The sequence below is a fragment of the Hydra vulgaris genome, chromosome 13, assembly GCF_038396675.1.
Source record: "Hydra vulgaris chromosome 13, alternate assembly HydraT2T_AEP".
Taxonomy (NCBI): Eukaryota; Metazoa; Cnidaria; class Hydrozoa; order Anthoathecata; family Hydridae; genus Hydra; species Hydra vulgaris.
In genome coordinates, this window is record NC_088932.1 from 14,965,741 (window position 1) to 14,978,392 (window position 12,652).

General features: G+C 24.3%; 1 long non-coding RNA gene across 1 annotated transcript; it reads right to left on the minus strand.

Moving 5' to 3' along the window:
• Nucleotides 1-8,289: 8,289 nt before the first annotated feature.
• Nucleotides 8,290-12,641, minus strand: LOC136090158 (uncharacterized). Its single transcript, XR_010643211.1, has 3 exons — nucleotides 12,630-12,641; nucleotides 12,500-12,560; nucleotides 8,290-8,313 (listed from the first exon to the last, which is right to left on the minus strand). It is a non-coding gene; the product is annotated as an uncharacterized LOC136090158 (long non-coding RNA).
• Nucleotides 12,642-12,652: the final 11 nt, after the last annotated feature.

Here is a 12,652-nt window from a genome sequence, read left to right on the forward strand (position 1 = left end):
TATATATATATATATATATATATATATAGATATATATATATGTATATATATATATATATATATATATATATATATATATATATATATATATATATATATATATATATATGTATATATATATATATATATATATATATATATATATATATATATATATATATATATTTATATATATATATAAATATAGAGAATCTACTAAATATCATACAATTATTATTATTTATAGTTAATATCTACTTACTGGTTTTAACACATATTTTGTACATAATTAGACGATAATTGACAATAATTAGTAGATAATTAGATATTAAGAATTACTTTAACAGAACTAAATGTGATTTGTTCTAGCAATATGTTCCTTATAAATGATGTTTACTTTTATTGAGGACTTATTGTTTATGTTCACTAGTATTTTGTTCATTAGGGACATTGCATTTAAGATTTCTCGTATGTTAGTGTGTAGATTGCAATTCTTAATTATAGTTTTATATGGAACAAAAAATTAGATTTTGTAAATAATAATGGATGTTGTTGTGAACAATCATATACCCAAGTAAAAAATCTGACTGAAAATATTATCAGGAATGATCATTAGTTATTTGTTAAATAATTAATGATCAATTATGAAGAAAAAAAAAACTACTAGTATCTACAATCATGAAATAATAGTAAAAAGATATGAGAGTAACTAGAAAAGTTGCTGTAATTCATTTCAGACACATTAAAAAGTGTGCAGAGTTAAAAAAATATTTATTTATTTTTTCATGGTTAATAACATTCTTTAATAAAAAGTTTGAAAGTTTTTTATTAATAAAATGTATTGTGTATTGTTTTATAATCAGTATATTGTATTATAATCTCTACATGTGATTACAATGCATACTGTATTAGAAGCGGAAACTGCAGGTTTTAATCTTATACCCTGAAAAAAGTTGTGCTCAACCTGTCAAAATAAAGTGACAACACATTGATTAAAAAGCTTGAATAAAAATGAAAACAAGGAAGATTTTGATATTGTTAAAGAAACATCAACTCAAAATAAAAAGAGGGTACAGATTTAAAACTTACTGCTACTGGAGTATCTCCTATTAAGGTCAAACAATTGCAAAAGTCAGGTAATATAAGAGGAGGGTAAACCAAAATTAAGATCAATAACAACCTCTATTCAAAGGTAAACACTTCCTAAACATGTCCAAAAAAAGGTTTGGAGAACAGTCATGTTTTGGTATTGAGTTTATAGAAAATGCAAACTTGCTTGATAACATGATAGTGTTGTTAAATATCATAATTGTTGAGTCTTCAGCAGCATCTAAAAACAGCTGACGACTCTTGGTCTAACTGACAAGAAAACATAAGAAAAAGGTTTTCGAAATATTGCATGTAACAAACTATGTAGCTTGAACTGCACATAAGTTAGCAATAAAAACTCTTTTTACAAAAATTATAACCATATAAAACCTGGTAAAAAAGACTTAGCATAAAGAAAAATGCTCACATGCAAAAGTTGTTCTCTAATATAATTTAAAGACTTAGCATAAAGAAAAATGCTCACATGCAAAAGTTGTGCTCTAATATAATTTGAAGACTTAGCATAAAGAAAAATGCTCGCATGCAAAAATTGTGCTCTAATGTAACTTAAAGAAACTGCTTACTGCCTTTCAAAACCGAAAACCCAGAAATAAAAATAGGATTTTCAAGATTTTGCACATTAACCAAAATGATGAATTATTGCTTCAGAAACACATTTCGTATGTGTGTGTGCTAACTATTTTTATATCTTTTCATTTTCCATTAATTTGTAGTAAAATAAGGGTAAACAAGTAATAAATTCATTGGATTCCTATTTTCTAATTTGATTAATTTTTAAGAGACGGTAATAAATTTTATTATTTTAAAAATATTAAAAAATATTGTATCGATATCAAAAATTAATATTTCTTGAATAAAACGTAAGGCCAAAACACAATTAAATTAAAAGTTTTTTCAAACATTTTTTCTAGACCTATAGTTGTAAAATTTTCAATAGTCATTATTAAGTGTTTTTTATGAATCTTAAAATAAACTGTATTGCCTTGTTTTAAAAGCTCCAAAACTATAATTTTTGGACCTACACTTGCTGGCTATAAACATCTTTGGAACCAGATTTCAGCAAAGTAGCATTACTACAAACACCTTTTAAGGATATTAGTAAAGTGTATTAGTAATAATGTAACATTATCATATATTACATAGTCATTATCGAACAAAGTTTATGTCACTGTAAACCCTAAATAGATAGGAATTTTATAAAAATAATTTGCTGTCCATCCTAACCTATGTCTCTAAATACTTGTGGCAAATTTCAGCAATTTTGGTGATGTAGGGAGCAAATATTTGATTTTTTTTTTTTTTGAAAATTTTTTACACTATTGTATTAATTTGATTAGGATAAGTGGAATTTTAATTGGGCTTATTTTTAACTAATGGTTTACTTCATCATAATGTAATAATGTATCATTTTTAACCTAATTTTTATTAAAACTTATTTTAAAGAGATTTCTTACTTTATGTTAATTTTATAGATACAAAAGTCCATTTATTAATACAAAATTTTGTAAATAAAATTTTAAAAATTTACATTTATGGTAAAGGTGCTACCTGCATAATGTTGAATTTTACAGGAGAAAAGTTTGAGCATTCAGTCTAAATCAGCAAATTTTCTTTTTGAAAATCTTGTTTTAAGTTAGTTTGCTGCTCAACAGGACTATTTTTACCAAGTATTACCTATGTCTTTGCACTTGTTTAAAGGTTTGTAAACTTTTTTAAGCTGGAGAATTGACTCTGTGTGTTATGGTCAGCATAAATCAGAGTGTACACTAGTATACACATATCTCCCTTGTATTCCGTGAAATGAGTGTTATTAAAAGTGAATAAGGATTGGGGCAGTGAAGAGTGCATACATCGACTGAAATAGATAGAATATGTGAGGAGTATAAATAAATGGACTGACTTAGATAGGTAGAATATGCAAGGATGCCGCTACACCGACTCAAGTTTTAGGCTAGGGCAGGCAACCTTTTTATTAAATTTAAAAAAAAAAGCCTTCTTAGAACAGCCTCTACTATTCATGGCATTGAGACAGCAAGAGACTCCATATTGGCTTGTTAACTTTTACACTTTCATTATGACATTTCTCAGATCCCCTAGTGAGGTTGGGTTCTGTTTAGAAACTTTTGTATTCAATTTTACCTAGTAGTTTTTGGTTGGGTTCATATCAAGTGAATTGCCAGGCAACAGGGCAAGAACATTTTCACATTTTCTTGGAGCCATATCTTGACAATTTTGCTCGTATGACATGTTGCTCTGTCGTGCATAAAAATGTTAAAATTTCTTATTTGAAACCAATCAGTTATTATTCAAAAAATTTATGGAATTGACAGTCTCATCTTGTTCTAAAGATGTAATTATATACTATCGCTAACAGTGATTGCACGAAAAATTGAAATTGCCTAATATAAGGTAAAATCTAATGGAGATTTTACCTTGTATTAAGGTAAAATGATAAATTTGTATGCTGAGTCTGAGAATATGAAATTTTGTCACTTTTTAACATTTGGATTAAAATAATGCTGATTCAGCATTTTTTACTGAATCAGCATTATTTTAATCCAAATTACTGTGACAATGATTGTTACTAGATAAATTTAATGATTTCTTACGTGATAACATTGACAACCTTGACTCACATTCATTTGTAGTAAAAAGGCATAGTAGATACTTGAAAAGCTGTAAAGAAAATCTGAAACAAAACTTTCCAATACTTAATGTTAGGAGATTTTACTGAAAACTATCAATTTGTTGTCTAGGATAAAGTTCAAAGTTATCATTGGAGCAAAAGTCAATGTTTATTTTTTAAAATTGTAATTTATTTTTGCTTGAGAAAACATTTCTCAAGCAAAAACCTTTTTGTTACTTTTCAGATGTTGATCATGACGCAGGGTTTGTTTACAAGATTCAAGAAGGTATAACAAACAAGATAAGTCAAAGAAAATCTTCATGTTGCATCATATGTGAAGTATTTTTCTAATGGGTATGCAGCATAATTTAAAAAATGTATCCATCTTTGTCAATGTCGCCTTGTTATCTTTTCAGATTACCTAGAAAATGCTGGATCAGCATTTAAATGCAGTAGTGGTAGGGCGCTTGCCTCATAAGCAAGAAGTTCTGCGTTCGATCGCCACTACGTCCCTGGTAGTACCGTACTCAACTCGTTTCTATGCACAGCAGCCGTGTTCACTGAGGTTCGTGTTTCAGAGTTATAGAGTTAAGAGAGGGTTGTAACGAAAAAAAAGCCTCCTTGACTGTAGTGGCCTTCTTGGTCATGGGGTGATGAATAACTAAAAAAACTATTTTATTTTAATACTTATTTTTATTTTGTTTGAAATGAAATTCAAATATCAAAAATGTATACAAAGCATATGTTAAATTTGCCCTTATTATTATTGCTCTTATATGTTAAAGCTGCTTTAACTCAATGTAGTAGTACTCCTTGCATGTTCTTGCATGCATCAACTGTCTAGGTAGAACTTGCAAGGGAGTGCCACTACATGCACTAAGGGGTTTAGGGTAACAATTATTATAATACACTATTTTTTTTTCTTTTTCTGAATAAAACTATATGGATTTAAGTCAGCAAAACATATATATATATATATATATATATAATATATATATATGTATATATATATATATATATATATATATATATATACATATATATATATATATATATATATATATATATATATATATATATATATATATATATATATATATATATATATATGTATATATATATATATATATATATATATATATATATATATATATATATATATATATATATATATATATATATATATATATATATATATTGTTTAAATGTCATATCTTGTTGTATGTGAATATATATAATTAAAGTATAATCATCAAATGTAAAATGTAATTACAGATCACCATCAAAAATAAGCCATATATGGTAAATTTATAAAATAAAAAAATTTACAAGGTAAATAAAATTTGATAAACTTATTTTGACCATATATTTATCATTAATGGGTTTTTTTAAACTCCTTCTTTGACAATTTCATGTAATATTTGCAATGGCTTTTTGTAATTATATTTGACGTCTGACGATGAGCTGTGCAAAAACAATTTGAAATATTAAAAAAAGTTAGCTTGTACGCAACTGTTATTTATGCTTCATGCTTATATACTACTTGTTATTTTTCATCTAACTAGTTATAAACTAAACAAATGAAACAAAAAACATAAAAATAAAAAATGGAAAATTTACAAAACAAAAAAATTTAAAAATTTACCTATGTATGCCATAACACACAATACAAAGAATTAATCCCAAGTTTATGCTTGCCCATTTTGGATCTATTAGTAAATTTGATTTTAATTATAAAATAATAAAAGCAAGAAATTTCATTTTTTTGGAATTAAGTGTGTTCTTCTACTTATAATAAACTGCTTTATCTAACTGAAAACTTTTTTAAAGTAAAAAAATTTATTTAGGAATAATGTAAAATTTCCGAGGGGAAAATGAACATCACTAATAATAATAAACAAAAAATATAAATTTAACAAAAATTTCATTCACTTTCAATCAAAAAGAACCTGAAAAATTTAAAAAAGCATGAAGCACTTTATGTATATGCAATATGCAATGTACTTTATAAAAGTAAACAAAATTTTTTTTTTACTAAGACTTCCACAATCAGCACAGCAATTATTTCCAGGGGGTTGACTGATTTGTTGCAACAGGCTAAATTGCAATTAAAAAAAATTTCAAAAGACCTAAAAAATAAAAGGAAAAAAAACAAAATAAAAAAAAATAAAAAAAAAATAAAACTATTTACATTTTAAATTAGATATTTAAGTTATGATTTATTTTAAATGTGTTTCTATTTCTATCTTATAATAACAATAATTAATACTCTAGATGAAGAGATTTCTACCTTAGGAAATTCTCTCAATATAATCAACTTAACCATTTCATAGTTTTAAAGAAAATACACAACATCTTAATAGTTACATTTAACTGCCAGTTCAAAAAAGGACACAAGTACAAAATTTTTAACACTTAGTTTATAAATTTAAAAACAAATTACTGTATGATTAATGCTGTTTTTTTGCAATAAATACAACTTACAAAAGTTTTTTTATTTATCTTCTCTTATAATTCTCGAGAATAATTTTTTTGTTGATTTTGAAAAATCTGCATAATAAAATTAAAAAAAAAAACTAAATAAAATTTAAAAATCATGTTTTTACAAACTAAGTGATGAGAACATTAAAAAGGCATATCATTTGTAGCAAACTAGTACTGGGCAGAAGGTTGCTTTAGATCAACTGTTTATAGACACAGATCCAATGAGAATTAAGAAAGACAACAGATACTAGAGAATCAAGACCATTTAAGAAACAAAAAGAAGTGGTCAAACGACTCTAATTAACACTTCAAAGAAGTTTGAATTTCAAAAAATGTTCAAACACAAAGTATTGGGTATACTAAGATATGCAGCGAAAAAGTTTAGTTACAGCAACAAAAAACACTCTGGGAATATAAAGAAGTCTATATTAAGCAAACAAACAGGACTCCTTTACTTGTGGCTCATCAAAAATATAGACAACTATGAAAAGATTATAAAAATATCAATTTTATATTTGATAATATGAGCAGAGCATTCTATATTGTCTGAATTTTTCACAAAAAGACATGAGCAAATCAATATTAAACAATGTTTGGTCCAATTCATTAAGGAATACCAAAGCAATGGTAATTTTGGCATGAATGAATCTAGCAAATATAATAAGACTTTATATAAGCACAAAATTTGTGGTATCAAAAGACATGAATCCAGCAAATATTTCAAGAGTTTATCTTATTGAGAAATTTTAGACAATTTTAAAACAAGAAATGTACATAAACGGCTAGCAGCTAATAATGCTTGCAAACTAGAAACCAGAATTAGATGTTGCCTAAGAAATGTCAAGATAATACAAAAGTTAGCTTCAGCAACACGCTTGATTAAATATAGTTTTCATAATTATTTTCAACTAAATGTAGTTTTTACAACTTCTTTTGACTAAATATAGTTTTTATAAACATTTTTTATTTAAGTATATTTTGAAACAAAGTTTTGTTAAAAAAATATCAAAACAGTTGTGCCAATTTACATTTGACCTGTTTCGAGTAAAAATTACAAAAAGTGAAATTTTATACATACTATTGCGGATGTAGTTTAGAAGCTGTATCAACTTGCAAATCACACTAGTCATGCAAAATAATTATTTATATAATAAACTAAAATTTTTTGTGCGTGTGTGTGTATATATATATATATATATATATATATATATATATATATATATATATATATATACATACATATATATATATACATACATATATATACATACATATATATAATATATATATATACATATATAATATATATATACATATATAATATATATATATACCTATATATATACATACATATATATACATACATACATATATATATATATATATATATATATATATATATATATATATATATATATATGTATATATGTATATATATATATATATGTATATATATATATATATATATGTATATATATATATATATATATATATATATATATATATATATGTATATATATATATATACATATATATATATATATATATATATATATATATATATATATATATATATATATATATATATGTATATATAGATATATAGATATATAAATATATATAAAATAATTAAATATAATTTAAAAATTAAAAAAAAAAAATTTAATTATATATTTAATTATATATGTATCTATATATATATATATATATATATATATATATATATATATATATATATATATATATATATATATATACATACATATATATATATATATATATATATATATATATATATATATATATATATATATATATATATATATATATATATATATATATATATGTATATATATATATATATATATATATATATATATATATATATATATGTATATATATATATATATATATGTATATATATATATATGTATATATATATATATATATATATATATATAAATATACATATATATATATATATATATGTATATATAGATATATTGATATATAAATATAATTAAAATAATTAAATATAATTTAAAAATTAAAAAAAAAAATTTAAAATAGAAAACAATTTACTGAGTTATATTAAGTGCACGCGCAATCGCCATCTAAATTCAATTTATCACAATAACAAATTTAACAAACTTTTTAATTGTTTATTCTTATGAGTAAAATAAAAATATTCTTATACTCACAACTATTTTTTAAACAAAAATTGAACATTTTAACACACATTCCAAACAAAAACTGAACATTTTAACACACATTTCAAACAAAAACGAAACATTTAACACACATTCCAAACAAAAACTGAACATTTTAATACACATTCCAAACAAAAACTGAACATTTTAACACACATTCCAAACAAAAACTAAACATTTTAACACACATTCCAAACAAATAATGTCAAATATAAAATGGTTGTAACTTGCAGGAAAATATTTCTAACTTCTTATATGATACCTATGTTTGGTGGACATTTTATTCATTTAAAAAATTGAAAATAAAGGGCAGAAAAAACAAAAATTATCAGTAAAAACTTAATTAAATTATGAGTAAAAACCAAATTTGTTACAAAAGTAAGCAGCAAAGTAAGGCATTACAACACCTTATTCAATAATGTATAATGTTGCTCAGTAATGGAACAACACATAATGCAGCATCGAATTTGTCACAGGCAACAAATGTTTTTCGCGATTTGTTTAATTTATTAAAATGCAGTACACATCTTTTTGCAGCATTGTTTTTGTTTGCAGTTGCTGGTATCATACCTATGTAATGGTTAGACTCTGTAAGCCAAAAAGGTTTTCTTGCAAGGAATGTGCTTGAAAAAACAAAAACATTTTTAAGACAATTTGTGCTTAAAAATAAAAATATCTATTTAAGACAATTTGTGCTTTAGTAATAAAGAAGAAAAAATCAAGCTTATTACGCATATCGCGATTGCTTTTCACAACATTGCAATTAGTTTTTTCTTGAAAATAATATTTTCGTGATTTGTTTGTTGTTGTTTTTGTCTGATGTTTTTTTTGTTAATTTTTTTTTTTTTTTCTAATTTAGCATTTTATTGGCCATTGTTAAAAGTAATGTTTTTGTCTAAGTTTTTTATTTGGAGCCCTAAAGGACGTCACGCTAAAATTATTTTTTGAATAGAAGTGTAATCTTTGTTCTCTTGCGCTGAGATTTTATTAAACATAAAGCAATTAGATTAAATCTCTGCATGGAAACCAATATTATTTTAAAGTTATATTTAGTTTGATTTACTGAATGGATAAAGTACATCACAGTAAATTTACCTTTAAACTAAATCAAACAACCAGTTTAAATTATTACAGCAACTTATAGTAACTCAACTATTAAATATACTTATTATACTCAAAGAATCACAAAAATTAGCTAAATAAATGTTTTTATTTATATCTTATATGTTACTAACACATAATATAAGCTTATAACTAAAAATTATTTTAACAAGAAATCTTGAATAGCATTTAAAAAACACGATACCATTTCTTTCATACTTTATATAAGGCGATATCAAGATCAAACATTTCCTTTAAATGCGAAGGAATTTTATTTTGTTTTAAGGAATTTTATTTAAAAAGGTTGTTTTGATTAAACAGCTTATTGAATTTATGAGATTTTGGGAAATTTTTATCGATTTAATTTAGGAAAAGTTTAGCTACGTTTGTCTTGAAATTAATTGAAAACGGAGGGTTAAACCAAATAATATTTAGTGCGCGTGATTTGGCAACTTTTATAGAATCATTGGCAACGGCAGTAATGTTTTCTTTAAATCCACTAGACTTGAGGGCACTGTTGTAAAAAGTAGCGGCTCCATTAAAAACTTCATTACTTCAAGATATACTTCTTATACGATTAGATATCATTGAGGGAATAGCTTTAAGAATGTTTGGAGGATGGTTTGAATTAACACTGATATATAATAGGGTATCACCTGCTTTCCTATATGGCTGATAAGAATTGTCAGACAAGTTGAGCGAAATGTCAAGAAAGTTAACAATTTTTTAATTAGAATTTATTGTTATAATTAGTTTAAATTTTCCTTTAAAAAGAATGATTAGGTTTTTCTTTATTATTTCCGATTATGTTCCACTAATACCATTGAAACAGCAAAGCCCGTCATCTCTATATAAACCGTTGATGCTTAATCCGTATTCTTTGCTGATGGTATATAAAATAAAAAGGCCTACCAGTTCACACAACTCGGCTCCATCAAAGCTTCCCATTGTCACATCAAAATCTCCTGATTTTTTAACCCACATATTATTTCTTGTAAAAAGTGAGGATTTTCTAGTATGGTAAATATTAGTTGTGTTATCTGAAATTTGAGTAAAATATTTGGCGTGAGTCAAAGAATCGTGGAGACGCTGTTTAGAAATGTTTAACTAAAAATGTCATCTATTTATGTAATGTTAAGACAAATCTGCAAGATGAAGGTAGATATTAAATTGGGCTTACAGAAAAAAATTTTAAAGATCGCCTTAACAAGCACAATAATTCCTTTCGTTATGAAAGTGGGCCAAACTCTACCGAACTTTCTAAATTTGTGTGTAGTGTAAAAAAGAAAGGTTTAAATCCTGTCCTTTCGTGGACAATTTTAGACCAGGCTAAATTATTTAAACCTGGTGGTAAGTCATGCAATTTATGCTTAATGGAAAAATATCATATAATTTCATCCCGATTGCCTTTACTAAACAAGCGAAACAAACTTGCGTTTGTTTCGCTTATTTTTGTCGTTGTTTTTTTGAGATTTGTAACATCTGATGATCGCTATTTGTGTGAAACTCTGAGTAATGTTTTAAATAAATCGAGTGTTGTAATTATTTAGTTTTTAATTATATATATATATATATATATATATATATATATATATATATATATATATATATATATATATATATATATATATATATATATATATATATATATATATATATATATATATATATCAAGCCTTATATATTTACACGATCATGCATACAATTTTTTTTAACAACTTGGCTATTGTTTTTTACATATTCTTATATTTTTTTCCAGTTAATTTTCTTTTTATCATTTATTAAATTGTTTTTTTAGCTTTTATTTCCCTTATCAGTTTATGGTTTGTTTATTTTTAGTTTTAGTTTAAGTAAATGTTTGTTTATTCAGCACATTTCTTAAACACTCTAATTTTCGAGTGTATATATATATATATACATGTATACATATACATATATATATATATATATATATATATATATATATATATATATATATATATTTATATATATACATACAACTTTAAATGCATAATTAGATAAGGACTGTGATGTCACACTATAATAGGCTACTGCTGGAGGCTTTAGTACATAAATCAACTAAGACTGACAATTTGGGATGGGGCAGCAATCTTTTCTATCATTATTCTTCATTTTTTCTTCTTTTTCTGAAAAAGCTATATGCTATAAAGATAAGCAAAACTAGTATGCATTAGCTGAACTATATACGATATAGCAGTATATGTATATCATGCAAAACTGTTGGTATATTTGGTATGTGCGATGCCGAAATACAATTTTCTTAGTGTCTGTTATACACATTTTCATCATTAATACATCTCATTTGTCTCCTAACGTGTCTTACTCAATTACTTCTCTTTTACTCCTGTTACTGATGGTGGCAAGCCTTGCAACCATGCAAAATTGTTCTAATTATATTAGTATATCACTCTAAAATAATTTTGTAAAATCTACTGAAGTGTACTAATTATTGATAATAATGTACACAAATATAACCTAATTTAACCTAAATCTAACAAACCACTGACATAAAAAAATTATATTTTTTTTCATTACATCCTTTTAAAACCATCCCTTCAAAAAGCAAATGTGGTGATTAGGGTTTGATTAAGTGTTTATTTTTTTGATACTGAACTAAATTTTTGATAACTGAATTATATTTTTTTGATAACAAATTGATAACTGTTTGAATAATTCCAATCACTTCTTGGTTTTTACAGTGATCCATAGTAAATAAGTACAGTTATGTACACTCAAATGTCACTAGAATTTGTGTCTTTTTTTTTGAAAGAGGCAAATACTAGGAGTGCACTTAGCTCATTTGAATTAAAATTTTATAGTTGTAGAATTTTCTAAACAATTTTTTTTTAGTAATGTACTATAACATTAAGTTTATATGAATAGCTTTTAAAATAAAAAACAAACAACAACAACAACAACAACAAAAAGCTTCAACTTATAAAATAAAATTAAAAAAAAGAAACGTTACTTGCATGGCTGCTATCCAACGAGATTTTAATGTTTCATTGTCTGCTTGCAAATACCAACATCTTAAAAAAAAATTAACTTAAAAGAATATAAAACGAAAAAAGAAAAAAAGAAAAAAATTTTTTTATTACTTTGTTGGGCAAGCAACGCAAAT